This window comes from Rhineura floridana, chromosome 4 (assembly GCF_030035675.1).
Source record: "Rhineura floridana isolate rRhiFlo1 chromosome 4, rRhiFlo1.hap2, whole genome shotgun sequence".
Taxonomy (NCBI): Eukaryota; Metazoa; Chordata; class Lepidosauria; order Squamata; family Rhineuridae; genus Rhineura; species Rhineura floridana.
Window position 1 is genome coordinate 62454347 of NC_084483.1, and position 13180 is coordinate 62467526.

Below are 13180 nucleotides of genomic sequence, written 5' to 3' on the forward strand. Positions count from 1 at the left end.
TTATTTCCCACTTTCTACTTAAACACACACATGCCAAGATGACTAAGAATAATTAAAATCCAATTCAGATGATTGCAATGACAATAATTCAGCAAAATATACAAATTGGGATGTTCATTAAAATATTAGAAAATGTTAGCAGCAGGAAATCCATTTCCAAACCATTGTTGAGTCTCAAATGTCCAACAGAACAAAACTGTTTTAACTAGCTACCTGAGTGAGTGGAAGTGAAGCACATGTTCCTAGAGAGTGAGATCCACAAGGACACTACTTCAGTCAGAGAGGGCATATGGAACATGGCTTCCAAGGAAGTTCTTAATGTGTCAACCCTTTGTTCTAAGAAGGACCATATTCAGACAAAAGATTTGCCTGCTCCTTAAACCCTATTCATACAGTCATCCCTGCGCATTTAGTATATGCATAGAGAGGTAGGAGGACAAGATGGACTGCCCCTAAACCCCAATGGTACACATCTGTAATCGACATCTGCATGTTCAATGTGACATCAGAATGTATGTGCATAATATTGTGCCTGTAGACTCTCACATGATTTGGAACATTATGTGATTGAGGCTCCTAGGATGTGTAGAGAGCTCATGCACATACAGCTGTACAGACTACCCTTTTCAAACGTGCTGAATGTGTGGATGGCATAACAGGCAAGGTTCATGACATTGTGGGCAGGGCAAACAGATGCTATTAGTTCCACACAAAGATTAAACACATAGACATGTCACCTTTAGTGATTCCTCCAAACCATTTTTTATGGAGTAACTATCCAGTTGGACTGACACCAACAATAACTCTACACCAGGGGTTCTCAAACTGTGGTTTGTGGACCGCTAATGGTCTGCAAGCTGCGAATTAGGAGCACAGGTGGTCCACAACATGTCTGTAAAAATACAGTTAAAAACCATACAGCATCTAGCACAGCACATTACAATAGCTACAACAGGCAGAAAATTTATTAAGTGGTCTGCCAAGACCCTAAGCAATTTCAATTGGTCTGCAGGGAAAAAAGTTTGGGAATCACTGTTCTACACAATTACTTTTGCAATCTATCTTAGGACAACAATCTCCAGACCCCATCACTTTTTCTCCTAAATGTGCAAAGACCTTGGTATTATATACATAATTGTAGAGTAGACAACCCTCGAGTCTGTAATGTCCCATTCTGAAAATAATATAAAGAAGATGATGGGAAAGGGAATTAGGAGCAGAGTATAAAGAAAAAAGGATGATGATGATGATTGCAAGAATAATTCACTTGTGTCCTACAAGTTGCCATGATGACATTTCATTGCTCAGAATCTTCATTTTCATGATTAAATTAATAAGTAATTGGTTTGACAAGCTGTCATACCTTTTATACATGTGCAATTAACTGCAAATTAGGTTACAATGATTTGCCTTCGGTTTGAATATCACAAAGGTAAAGCTGAATTTCACCTAGTGTATTCAATACAAAATTCACTGTTCATACACTTGTTATTTCACAAACATATTGATTCAATTTTTTTCATAACTTACCAATATACCCTGGTCGAAAATTGATTAGTTGGAACATACAGGTATGGACTGTTTCTGTTTGCTTGTTTAGATAATTATCTTTTAATGAAGTTTGAGAATGAATAGGTGCAAATGAATGAATATGGTGGAATGACTTAAATTTTGTCTGAACATAGTGATTTATTTTCTAATCAAATGACAAACTTGCTTTCTTTGAATAGATTCAGGTGTGATTTAGTAGTTTATTTGTACCACAGCCCTAAGTGGGTCTTGCAAAATGACACAGAAATGGATCCCTGTGATTCAATATATGGGACAGAAGTTAGGTATTTAAGGAATAGAGGTAGATTACTATAAAGAATAATAGTGTTTATGTGTTAAGGTTTTGTATATGCATAATATATTTTGTAAAATATACAGGTATTTTCTATATATAATAATCAGGTGATGATAAAAGTCTATTATAAAACATAACAAGTTTTTGGTGACAGCAAAGCAAATGTGTCATACATTCTAAAGGAGATTTGTCAGAACTCACAAGTTACTATATAAAAGGGACCTAACTCCCTCAAGCAGTAGAGTCACCAGATCAAAAACATACTGGGGAGGTCGCAGAAGGGGCAAAATGCATTTTTGCAGATGGGGTGAGAGTGTGAAAAGCGGCTTTCCTTTAAGGGGTTCCACTGGTGGTTACTTAAGGAAAGCAGTGTGAAGCAGATGAGCGAGGTGAGCTATTTGTGGGGTGTTGTCCCCTTTGAGGTGCCGCCTATGCACTCTAATGCACAGGTTTGTGACATAGAAATCAGCTTCACATATATGGAACAAATTTCCTTTTACTATGGGTGTTGCATCTTCATTATAGTTTTTTTCCAGCCTAGCAAAGAAATATATTTCATGAAAAAATTACTACTACTACCACTACTATGTACTACTACTAGCAATTGTATTTTCTGAGCTTTAACAGTGGGAATGTACTATATATTTTTGCTTATTGTATTTTAACTATTTCAGGCAGCTTATAAAATTAGTGTTTCCTAATCAGAGGATTATAAAGTGAGAGGAGTGTCACCACATTCTATAAGAGCACCAAAACAGCATGAGTCTAATTAGAGAGCTAATATGACAGAAGTGCAATTGCAGGTCAGTCTAGAATAGTCCAATGAAAGAAGGTCGAGTTTGCTATAATCTGTAACTCAATTTTGTCTTCTTTTTCTTGTAATTGTGTTGCTCCTCAAGTGCTGTAAAAGAAAATGTGAAGGAACTGCCAAAGCATTATAGAAAGGGATATGTGGGTTAAGAAATAAAAAGTGGATTTCACAATCCAACATAGTATTAACCTAGCTAAGGATAGAGGCACACTTACTGTTCTACCAGTTCCAGTATATCTCCACTTCTGTTTTCTGAAAATGGGGTCATACAATGCTAGTCATACCCTGCTCCTTTTTACTGTAAAACCTGGTGAGGTCAGCTTGAGTGCATTTTTTAAAAAATTCAAAGAGATTTTGCAAATGATTGGTAGATCAACCTGTTGCTCCTCCAGGTGTGGCCAATGGAAACACTTTGCCATAGGCAATTAGTATTCTCAGAGCCTTAGTCCACTGATTCAAATGGGTTTGAGCACACTTAACTCTGTGCTGAATTGTGGGGGCAGGGCAGGAACAGCCTAGGATTATTCATGTGATTTAGAATATATGGGTAAGTTTACAATATAGGTGAGACCTGTTCTTATTGGAATCCTGTACCTAAAAGAACATTTTAGTTATATTTTAGATATATAGAAAATGTAATAATAAGCAAGTATGAATGTATACTGAACAACTGAAGATGGATTCTTACATGCATGTCTCATGTTTAATCTCTCTCCCTCTCTCTCTCTCGCCTTCTTTGTCTCTTTGGTTTTGAGGCTGAGTGACTTTCATCTTCCACCAACAGCATATGCAGATTATCATGCAGACATATTGCCATGTCTTCTTTTTCAATACAACCTTTTGCATATCTATTTAGTGAGTGGAGATTTAAAGTATATAACTTGCGTATAATAAAAATGGAAGTGTGTCATCACCCAGCCCCCACAGGAGGATTTGTAGTGCCTCATCACAATACTGGACGCAGTATTCAAGATGAGGCCAAACCAGTACTGAATAGAGGGGAACACTTCACGCGATTTGGAAACTATACTTCTGTTAATGCAGCCTAATATAGCATTTGCCTTTTTTGCAGCCACATCACACTGTTTACTCATATTCAGCTTGTGATCAATGAGAATTCCAAGATCCTTCTCACATGTCGCATGGCTGAGCCAAGTATCCCCCATCTTATAACTGTGCATTTGGTTTCTTTTTCCTTTGCATTTATCCCCGTTGAATTTCATTCTGTTGTATTCAGCCCAATGCTCCAGCCTATCAAGGTCCCTTTGAATTTTGTTTCTGTCTTCCACGGTATTAGCTATGCCCCCCAATTTTGTATCATCTGCAAATTTGATAATTTAATTTTAATTTAATTGATTGGATTTCTTAGTCGCCCATCTGGCTGGCCATCCAGCCACTCTGGGTGACATACAAAATGAACAAAATAACACAAAATGACACACCAATACAATAACGTTAAAATCTAAAAGGAATAATGATAAAATCTAACCCACCCCAAAGGCCTGCCTGAAGAGCCAGGTCTTCACGGCCCAGCGGAAACTCATTGTAGAGGGGGCCTGGCGGAGATCATTTGGAAGGGAGTTCCATAGGGTGGGGGCCACAATTGAAAAAGCCCTCTCTCTGGTCCTCACCAGTCTAGCTGTTTTGACTGGTGGGATAGAGAGAAGGTCTTTTGAGGCTGATCTTGTTAGGCGGCATAGCTGCTGATGCTGGAGGTGCTCCTTCAGATAGACTGGGCCAAAACTGTGTAGGGATTTAAAGGTCAAAACCAACACCTTGAATTGGGCCCGGCAAGCAACTGGTAGCCAGTGCAACTCTCTGAGCACTGGAGTTATATGATCTCGCCGGCGGCTGCCTTTAATCAGGCGCGCCGCCGTGTTCTGAACCAGTTGCAGCTTCCGGACCGTTTTCAAGGGTAACCCCACGTACAGCGCATTACAGTAGTCAAGGCGAGAGGAGACCAGGGCATGTACCACCAATGGGAGCAGATGATTGGGAAGGTAGGGGCGTAGCCTCCATATCAGATGGAGTTGATACAGTGCTGCCCAGCTCACAGCTGAAACCTGAGCTTCCATGGACAGTTTGGAGTCAAGAATGACCCCGAGGCTGTGGACCTGGGCTTTTAGGGGCAGTTGTACCCCATTGAGCACCAGGTCCAAATCCCCTAACCTTCCCTTGTCTCCCACGAACAGTACCTCGGTTTTGTCAGGGTTCAGTTTCAGCTTATTCCTTCGCATCCAGGCACTCACTGACTCCAGGCACTTGGACAGGGTTTCTACAGCCAACCTCAGTGAAGATTTAAATGAGAGATAGAGCTGCGTGTCATACGCATATTGGTAACACTGCAGCCCAAATCTCCTGATGATAGCCCCCAACGGCTTTATATAGATGTTAAATAGCATCGGGGAGAGGATGGAGCCTTGCGGCACCTCACAAGTGAGAGGCCAAGGATCCGAAACCTCATCCCCCAATGCCACTGTCTGGTACCTATCAGAGAGGAAGGAACGGAACCACTGCAGCACAGTGCCCCCTATGCCTAACCCCTCCAATCGGTACAAAAGGATACCGTGGTCAACGGTGTCAAAAGCCGCTGAGAGATCCAGGAGAACGAGGAATGTGCCTTCACCCCTATCCAATGCTCTCCTCATATCATCCACCAAGGTGACCAAGGCTGTTTCTGTACCTTCTCCGCATGCTCTGTACCTCCTCATCCAAGTCGTTAATAAAGATGTTGAAGAGCACAGGGCCCAGGATCAAGCCCTGTGGTACCCCACTCGTTACTTCCACCCAGTTTGAGAAGGAACCATTGATAAGCACACTTTTAGTATGATTCAGGATCCAGCTGTGGATCCACCTGATAGTTGTTCCATCCAGCCCACATTTAGCAGCTTGCTAATCAGAAGATCATGGGGCACTTTGTCAAAAGCTTTGCTGAAGTTGAGATATATTATGTCCACAGCATTCCCACAGTCTACAAGGGAGGTTACCTGATCAAAAAATGAGATAAGATTAGTTTGGCAGGATTTGTTCTTCATAAATCTATGTTGGCTCCTAGTAATCACTGCATTGCTTTCAAGGTGCTTACAAATTGACTGCTTTATAATCTGCTCCAGAGTTTTTCCAGGAATTGATGTTAGGCTGACTGGTCTGTAGTTCCCCGGTTCCTCCTTTTTGCCCTTTTTGAAGATAGGGACAACATTAGCTCTCCTCCAGTCATCCGGCACTTCATCAGACCTCCACAATTTCACAAAGATAATAGACAGCAGTTCTGAGAGTTCTTTAGCCAGTTCCTTCAATACTCTAGGATGCAGATTATTGGGCCCTGCCAATTTGAACTCATTCAAAGTGATTAGGTATTTCTTGATCATTTGTCTGTCAAGCTGAAGCTCCAATCCTGCCCCTTCTACTTCATGTTTCCCAGGAGGGTCATAGACTGTTTTTTTGGGAGAAGACTGAGCCAAAGTAGGAATTGAGCACTTCTGCCTTTTCTTTGTCATCTATCATTTTGCCTTCCTCATTGAACGGCTGTGCCACCATTTCTTTTCTCTGTCTTTTACTATGGACATACCTGAAGAAAGCTTTTTTGTTGCTTTTAGTATCCCTCGCTAACCTCAGCTCATTCTCAGCTTTAGCCTTCCTGCAACCATCCCAGCAATTCCGTGATACCTGCCTGTACTCTTCCTTTGTGGCCTTCTTTCCACTTCCTGTATGTGTCTTTTTTATATTCAGGTCATCTCTAAGCTTTTTGTGAAGCCACATTGGCTTCTTCTGCTGTTTTACCCCTTTTTTCCTTGTTGGAATTGCTTGCCATTGCGCTTTTAGGATTTCCTTTTTTAGAAACTCCCACTCATCTTGGACTCCTTTTCCCATTATGGTGGCTTGCCATGGAACCGTACTTACATTCTTTCCTGAAGTCAGCTTTCAGCTTTCCTGAAGTCCAGGGTGCGCGTATGGCTACTCTCACCTTTTGCTTCTGTTGAAATCAAGAATTCAAGTATGTTGTGGTCACTTTCCCCCAGGATTCCAATAACCACCACTTCATCCACCAAATCATCTCTATTGGTTAGAATCAAGTCCAGGATAGCTGATCCTCTGGTTGCTTCCTCCACTTTCTGTAGGAGAAAGTTATCTCCAACACAAGTCAGAAATTTTTGGGAGGGGTCGTGTTTGGCAGAATTTGTCTCCCAACAGATATTGGGATAATTGAAGTCCCCCATTACTACTACATCATGACTCCTCGAAACATTGGGAATTTGCTTTTCAAAAGTTACTTTCTCGTCTTCTCCTTGATTGGGTGGTTGGTAGTAGACTCCAAGCACCACATTCCTTTTATTACTTGCCCCATTAATTTTAATCCAGATACTCTCGGTGGAGCTACCAAGCTCATCTTCCTGTATTTCTGTGCAGGGATATATATTTTTAACATATAGCGCGACTCCACGTCCCTTTTTATTCCTTCTGATCTTTTTGAACAAGTTATATCCTACAATTGCTGTATTCCAGTCATGGGAGTCATCCCACCAAGTTTCAGTTATACCTATCAAGTCTTAATTGTCCTCCTGTATTAAGAGTTCAAGTTCGTCCTGCTTGTTTCCCATGCTCTGCGCATTAGTATACAGACATTGAATACCATGTGATTTATGGCTTGACTTCCTTACTACTTTTTTCTGAGGAGTGTCACTGGGCCCTATTAGAGCTGATCTTTCTGTTCCCATTACTGTGCACAAGCCTTCATCAGTCGTTACCACCAAGTTTATGTCTTCCTCCCCCTTAGGATTCAGTTTAAAGCCCTCCTGATGAACTTCTCCATGCTGTGGCCAAACACATACTTCCCAGTCCTTGTGAGATGCAACCCATCATTTGCCAGCAGTCCATCTTCCAGGAAGTATAGCCTGTGGTCCCAGAATCTAAATCTCTCACGTCGGCACCACCTTCATAGCCATTCATTCACACGGAGTATTTTCCTTTCCCTTTCTACTCCTCTTCTAAGTACTGGAAGGATGGATGAAAAAACTATCTGGGCCCCAAAGTCCTTGAGTTTCCTTCCCAGAGCTTAATAGTCTGATGTGATTTCTTCATAGCTCAATTTGGCAGTATCATTTGTTCCCACATGGATGAAGAGAAAGGGATACCTGTTGGTGGGCTTGATGAGTGGTGGCAACCCTTCCGTCACATCTCTAATCCGTCCTCCTGGTAGACAGCATACCTGGCGAGTCCACGGTTCTTCTTGGCATACTTGGGTTTCGATCCCTCACAGTAGGGAGTCTCCCACTACTAGTACTCTTCTCTTCTTGTTGTGGGGCGAGGTTTCATTGGCCGTGCTTGATTGAGCTTCAGCCTCTCGCTCATCGTAGCACGGGGTCTCCTGTAATCCACCACAGGCTGTCCTCCAGTCTCATCCTCAAGTGGTTGATAGCGGTTCCATAGTTCTACTGGTGAAGGGTGTCTTCTAGCTCCTCTGCTCCTGTCACCCTTTCCCATGGAGTTTCCTCCACTTCGTTGTTCCTCTCCAAGGCAGTCTCCTCTTCTGCTCCCTCATGCTGTTGCTTTTCCACCTCCACGTCTCTTTGCTGCTGTTGTTCCAGCGTTCTGTCTAAGAACTCTTCATCTTCTCTTATAGTCCTCAGTGTGGCCACCTGCCGTTCCAGGCCTCTCACTTTTTCTTCCAACAGTGCCACGAGCTTGCACTTGTTGCACGTGTATGCCATGTTGTTCTCAGGCAAGAAAACAAACATGGCACACACCTTGCAGGTCACAACCACTGGAGTATCCTTCCCATTCATTCTGTCTTCTACCTTTTGTTTCTTTCTAACTACTTGTTTTGGAGTGGCCTGTGCTTTATCCTGTCCTACTTCAGGGTAAACTTGAGAGTCTCACTGGTATGCGGTGCACTGTACAAGGGGAAATAGTAATTTTTCTTTTTCTTTTTTTTAGGGACCTCCCCCTTGACCTCCCCTGTCAAACTCCTTTGTCAAACTCGTGTTTGCTCTCTCTCTGAAAGCTGGCTTGCTTATATCTCCTCACCTGTAGACCAGCTGAGACAGCTTGCTCTGCTCTGTTAGGAGTCAGGAAACAGAATGAAAGTCCCAGCACACACAGCTGCTGCTTGTTGCCCTCAGCAGTTCTCAGGCCACACCCTTAAGCCAACAGCTATCAGGCCACACCCCTTCCAATCAAGCTGCTATGGAGTCCTGAAGAGCACATGGCTGAGAGTATACAGCTTCAGAGCCCTCTTGGCCTTTTCCTCACTACAGCTCCTTTATCAAACTCCTGTTTGCTCTGCCTGTTTGCTCACTCTGTTCGCTCTCTCTCTGAAAGCTGGCTTGCTTATATCTCCTCACCTGTCGACCAACTGAGACAACTCCCTCTGCTCTGCTCTGTTAGGAGTCAGGAAACAGATAAAGGATGTGGAGCCTTCAAATATTCCATAGTACCTTCACACAGTTTATTTCACTCCTGGTACCATGTGTTTTCAACATGAAGTTCCAGATTCAATGTAGTAATTTAGAACAGGTATTTTATTAACAAGCAAACGCCCATACATGTACAACATCCATCCACTGAACTTAACCTTCTGTAACTGAACAACCTAACTGACAGACTTGCTCTCAAGATACTATTAATCTTAAAGACACAGTAATGTCTATTAATCTTAAAGACACAGTAATGTCATAATATGTGTGTGTGTCCAAAGGGGGCTGCAAAAGGAGGAGGCATGGAAATGGTGGTGGTCTGTGTGCAAGAGGGAGGTGAAAAAAGTGGAAAGGAGGAGGTAGTACAAAGGAGGTGAGGGTGAAAAGAGGTAAAGGTGAAAATGGGGATGCACATGGGGGTGCACAAAAGGATGGAGTAGGAGGTATGGGAATGGGGGTGAAAATGAAAGCAGGGGTAAAAAAAGGGCTGCAGAATTGTAAAGGATGATGGCTTCATTACTGAGCAGAAGGTAAAAAGGGTGTTTAGTAGCTGCAATATGTGTGAGGAAGAAGATGCAGGAGGTTACCATGGGGGTGGTCTACATGCAAGGGGGAGTTGCACAAGGGGGAGAGGAGAAGGTATGGACATGAGATGGTGAAAAGGGGTTGCAAAACAAGGCTGCAGAATGGAAGAGAGAAGTGGCTTCAGAAATGGGGTTGGGAAGGTGAAAAGGCAGCTTAGTAGTTGCATGGGGTGGGAAGGGGAAGCTTTAGGGGGTTAGGCAAGTGGGGGTGGTGATTAGAGTGAGCAGGGGTGCAGCTTCTAGTGTGACATAAATGGAGGTGGTACACTGGAGCTGACAGAAGAGGCTTGCCTAAAGCTACTGAGGGAGTTGTATTTTAGTGGAAAGTTGAACCAAGGACATTTAAATTTATGATCATATGCTTAAACTATACACACTGTTAATCACATGCAGTTTCACCCTCATCCCTGCCTCACATAGGGATGGGGGAGAAATTCAATTTAGTTCACATTTTAATGCAAATCTATCTAATTTGCACTTTCTGAAACAATACAAGAACTTAAACACAGCCACCCTTCCAAATTTGTACTTCCTTGCATTTTGCTGTGCAGTTCTCCAGCTAAGTAATGTGGACAAAAATGCATGCATTTGGGTAAAATGTGCATACAAATGCATATATTAGTGAAAATAACATACAAAATGCATTATGTTAAGGGAGTTGTTTTGGTAAAATGTGTATATTAAACATAATTACTTACAATTTTGGAAAAATTCACACTAAAATGTTGATGAATTTTCATAAGGTTTTTTTTATTGCAAACTGATGTGGACATGCGGAGAACTGAACTTAAGCTTGTAAAATGGGAAACCGATTCAGCCAGCTCCAGCCTCAATATTTTATTTTGTTACCCAATGCAGCTGCTCAAGCTAAAACCTCCAGTTGGATACCAGTGTGCTCATGAGTGAAAATATGTGGACAATCTATTTTAACAGAGCTTCAAGCTTCAACATTTCTGACTCATGGCCCCTCTGGCTTAGCTGCTCTGATGTCACCGAGAGACAGGGTACCTTAGGACTGGTTAGCTGAGTGCTAAAGGAAGTGATCTGGGAGGTCTTAGAATTGGAATTTTTAGGTCAATGAGCAACCTTTGTTAAATTGGACCAGGTAAGTTCTGGGTGTCACTGGGCTTCAGATTACACCTTGGTAGTACATATCTTTAGCTGTTGCAGAGTCTTTGGATGGAAAGCTATTTGCTGCTACAGACAGATGACATTTGCTCCAAAATATTACCAAATGAGCAATCAAACACAGGGTGCCTGATTTTCACTCTACTTAACATTTTTCACAATGGTCACAAACAGACAAAAAATATATCTAGAGAAGGTAAAGAAATATGAAATCAAAATCTAACGGAACCGATGTTCACATTTTGTAATTCTTTACAGCATGGGATAAAAAACTAAAATCACACTGTTTGCATGTGTTTCTATATAAGCATACTACTTGGCAGCAATTTAAAATTATATTCTGACAAGCTCAATATACAATGCATGTTCTCTGTAAATGGAGAAATGATTCTAAATCAAATCCTAAATAGGATGCTTAAACCCTGGGGTTCTCATCTGCTATTGTGTGCCATATGATAGATTGGACATTATGACAAATCCTTTCATAGGCTAATTTAATACTCGGAAACATAGCTCTATGGCATCAATGTTTATTGGACTGAGCAATGACAACCACCAACAAAGCACAAATCACTTGAGAGTTTCAAGTAAGAATAAGCCAAGATTCCTAAAAAAAGAAGAAAGCAAACAGAATTAGAAACTGAAAAATAGTACCAATCATAGTGGTTCAGTTGCAATGCCTGTTTCTCTTCAATTGCATGCACTAATAATATTTGTGTACTTCTCAATACCCAGGGCATATCAGCCTTGGCACATCTTGGTGTGCTTGGAGGACATTTTAATGTGCATTTATGGGATAACCTATATAGGATGGCTGGCTATGAAGGACCTTGCTTTGCAGTTCTAATTGTTTCCTTCAACCTTTTAACATGTCGGAGACTAGGCTGTAATAACTTGAAACAAAATTGATTTGAATAAACATTTCAAAAAGTAATTAGTATAGAAGAAACTGTATTTATTGGGAGAACCAATAATGTAAACCAGCTATTTCCAGAGAATTCCCGCCATCATGAGACCCAAGGGCTCCGGCGATGGCAGGTCTTTGCAGTCATGCCGGGAAAGACCTGGCACGGCTTCAAAGCCCCTCCCCTTTGGGGTGTGGCATAGCCATGCATGCCTGTCACGTAGGGGGTGGCTATTTAAGCCCTGCTCCACCTCCCCTTGGCCTCTTTCTGGCCTGACATGATGATGGAGTAGGTTGCTAGGCCATGAAAGTGCTTTGGCCCTTGGATGGAACAGGTCACTAGGCCGCGTTAGGTGCTTTGGGCCTTGGCTGGTTATCTGTTTCGGCGGCGCACAAGGCGGGAGAGAGAGGACCTGGGGGGGCAGCTTCTCAGCATTGGAGCATGAGAGAGAGGTTTGGAGTGGCTGAGGGAGGAGCATCAATCTGCCACTGTGGCGCCTTCCTGCGGGTCCACGGGGCAGGGGATTCAACCCCGCCTGCTCTGTTGGGAGTTCAGTGCTAAGGGCTTTTGCAACAGGAACCTGTGTAATTTAGACATGAGTGTTCCATCTGCACTGGCTCCCATCCTTTTACCAGCTGCTCTAGAGCTGAGGGGTTTAAGGGTTTTCAGAAGGGGAAAAAGCCCGGATCTGGATGGCAGCCTTCAGGTAAGGGGTCCCACCCTGATTAGTATTCATGGGTTTTGCCTTTGCTCTGTCAGTATCCTAGATGGGCGGATGCACTCTACACTCAACATCAAAGGCCCTCCTCCAGGTGACTACTCCGAGGGAAGCTCGGAGGATGGCAACAAGGGAGAGGGCCTTCTCAGTTGTGGCCCCCAAATTATGGAATGATTTTTTAGATGAGGTGCGCCTGGTGCCAACACTGTTGTCTTTTTGGTGCCAGGTCAAGACTTTCCTCTTCTCCCAGGCATTTTAGCATATGTTTTTAAATTGTTTTTTAAAAATGTGTTTATAAATTTGTATATTTATTTTTAATGTTTTTAATTGTTGTAAACCGCCCAGAGAGCTTCGGCTATGGGGCGGTATACAAATGCAAGCAAGCAAGCAATAAATAAATAAATAAATAAATAAATAGTTTTTGGTTTGGTTTTACGATTTCATTTTTTGGGGGGCAAAACCTTTACATCTCAGGGAATTTGAAGTCAGTAGTTGGAATGGAGCTAGTGGTGCAGGAGAAAATAGATAAGGAAATAGCCGAGGATAGGGTACTGGGTCCATTTGACTACCCTCTTATGCTCTCTCACAGCAGTGTTTTGACCTATGTCTATTTTGACTGGTGTCTGCTGAGCTAGGGGTGCCTTGGCCATGGGAAAAACTGAGGGCCCTTCGCCTGTGCTTACCTTTTTGGGGAATTGAGCTTGACTCAGTGGTGCAAGCTTGCCATTTACCAGCAGTGAAGTTAGGGGAGTTGAAGCATAGGGTGGCCAGCATT

At 42.5% G+C, this 13180-nt stretch overlaps 1 protein-coding gene across 1 annotated transcript in view; it reads right to left on the reverse strand.

Annotated features, from left to right (window-relative positions):
* The window catches only part of IMPG1 (interphotoreceptor matrix proteoglycan 1), a 111001-nt gene that overhangs the window by 30280 nt on the left and 67541 nt on the right, over positions 1 to 13180 (reverse strand). The gene's annotated exons all lie outside the window — the stretch shown is intronic.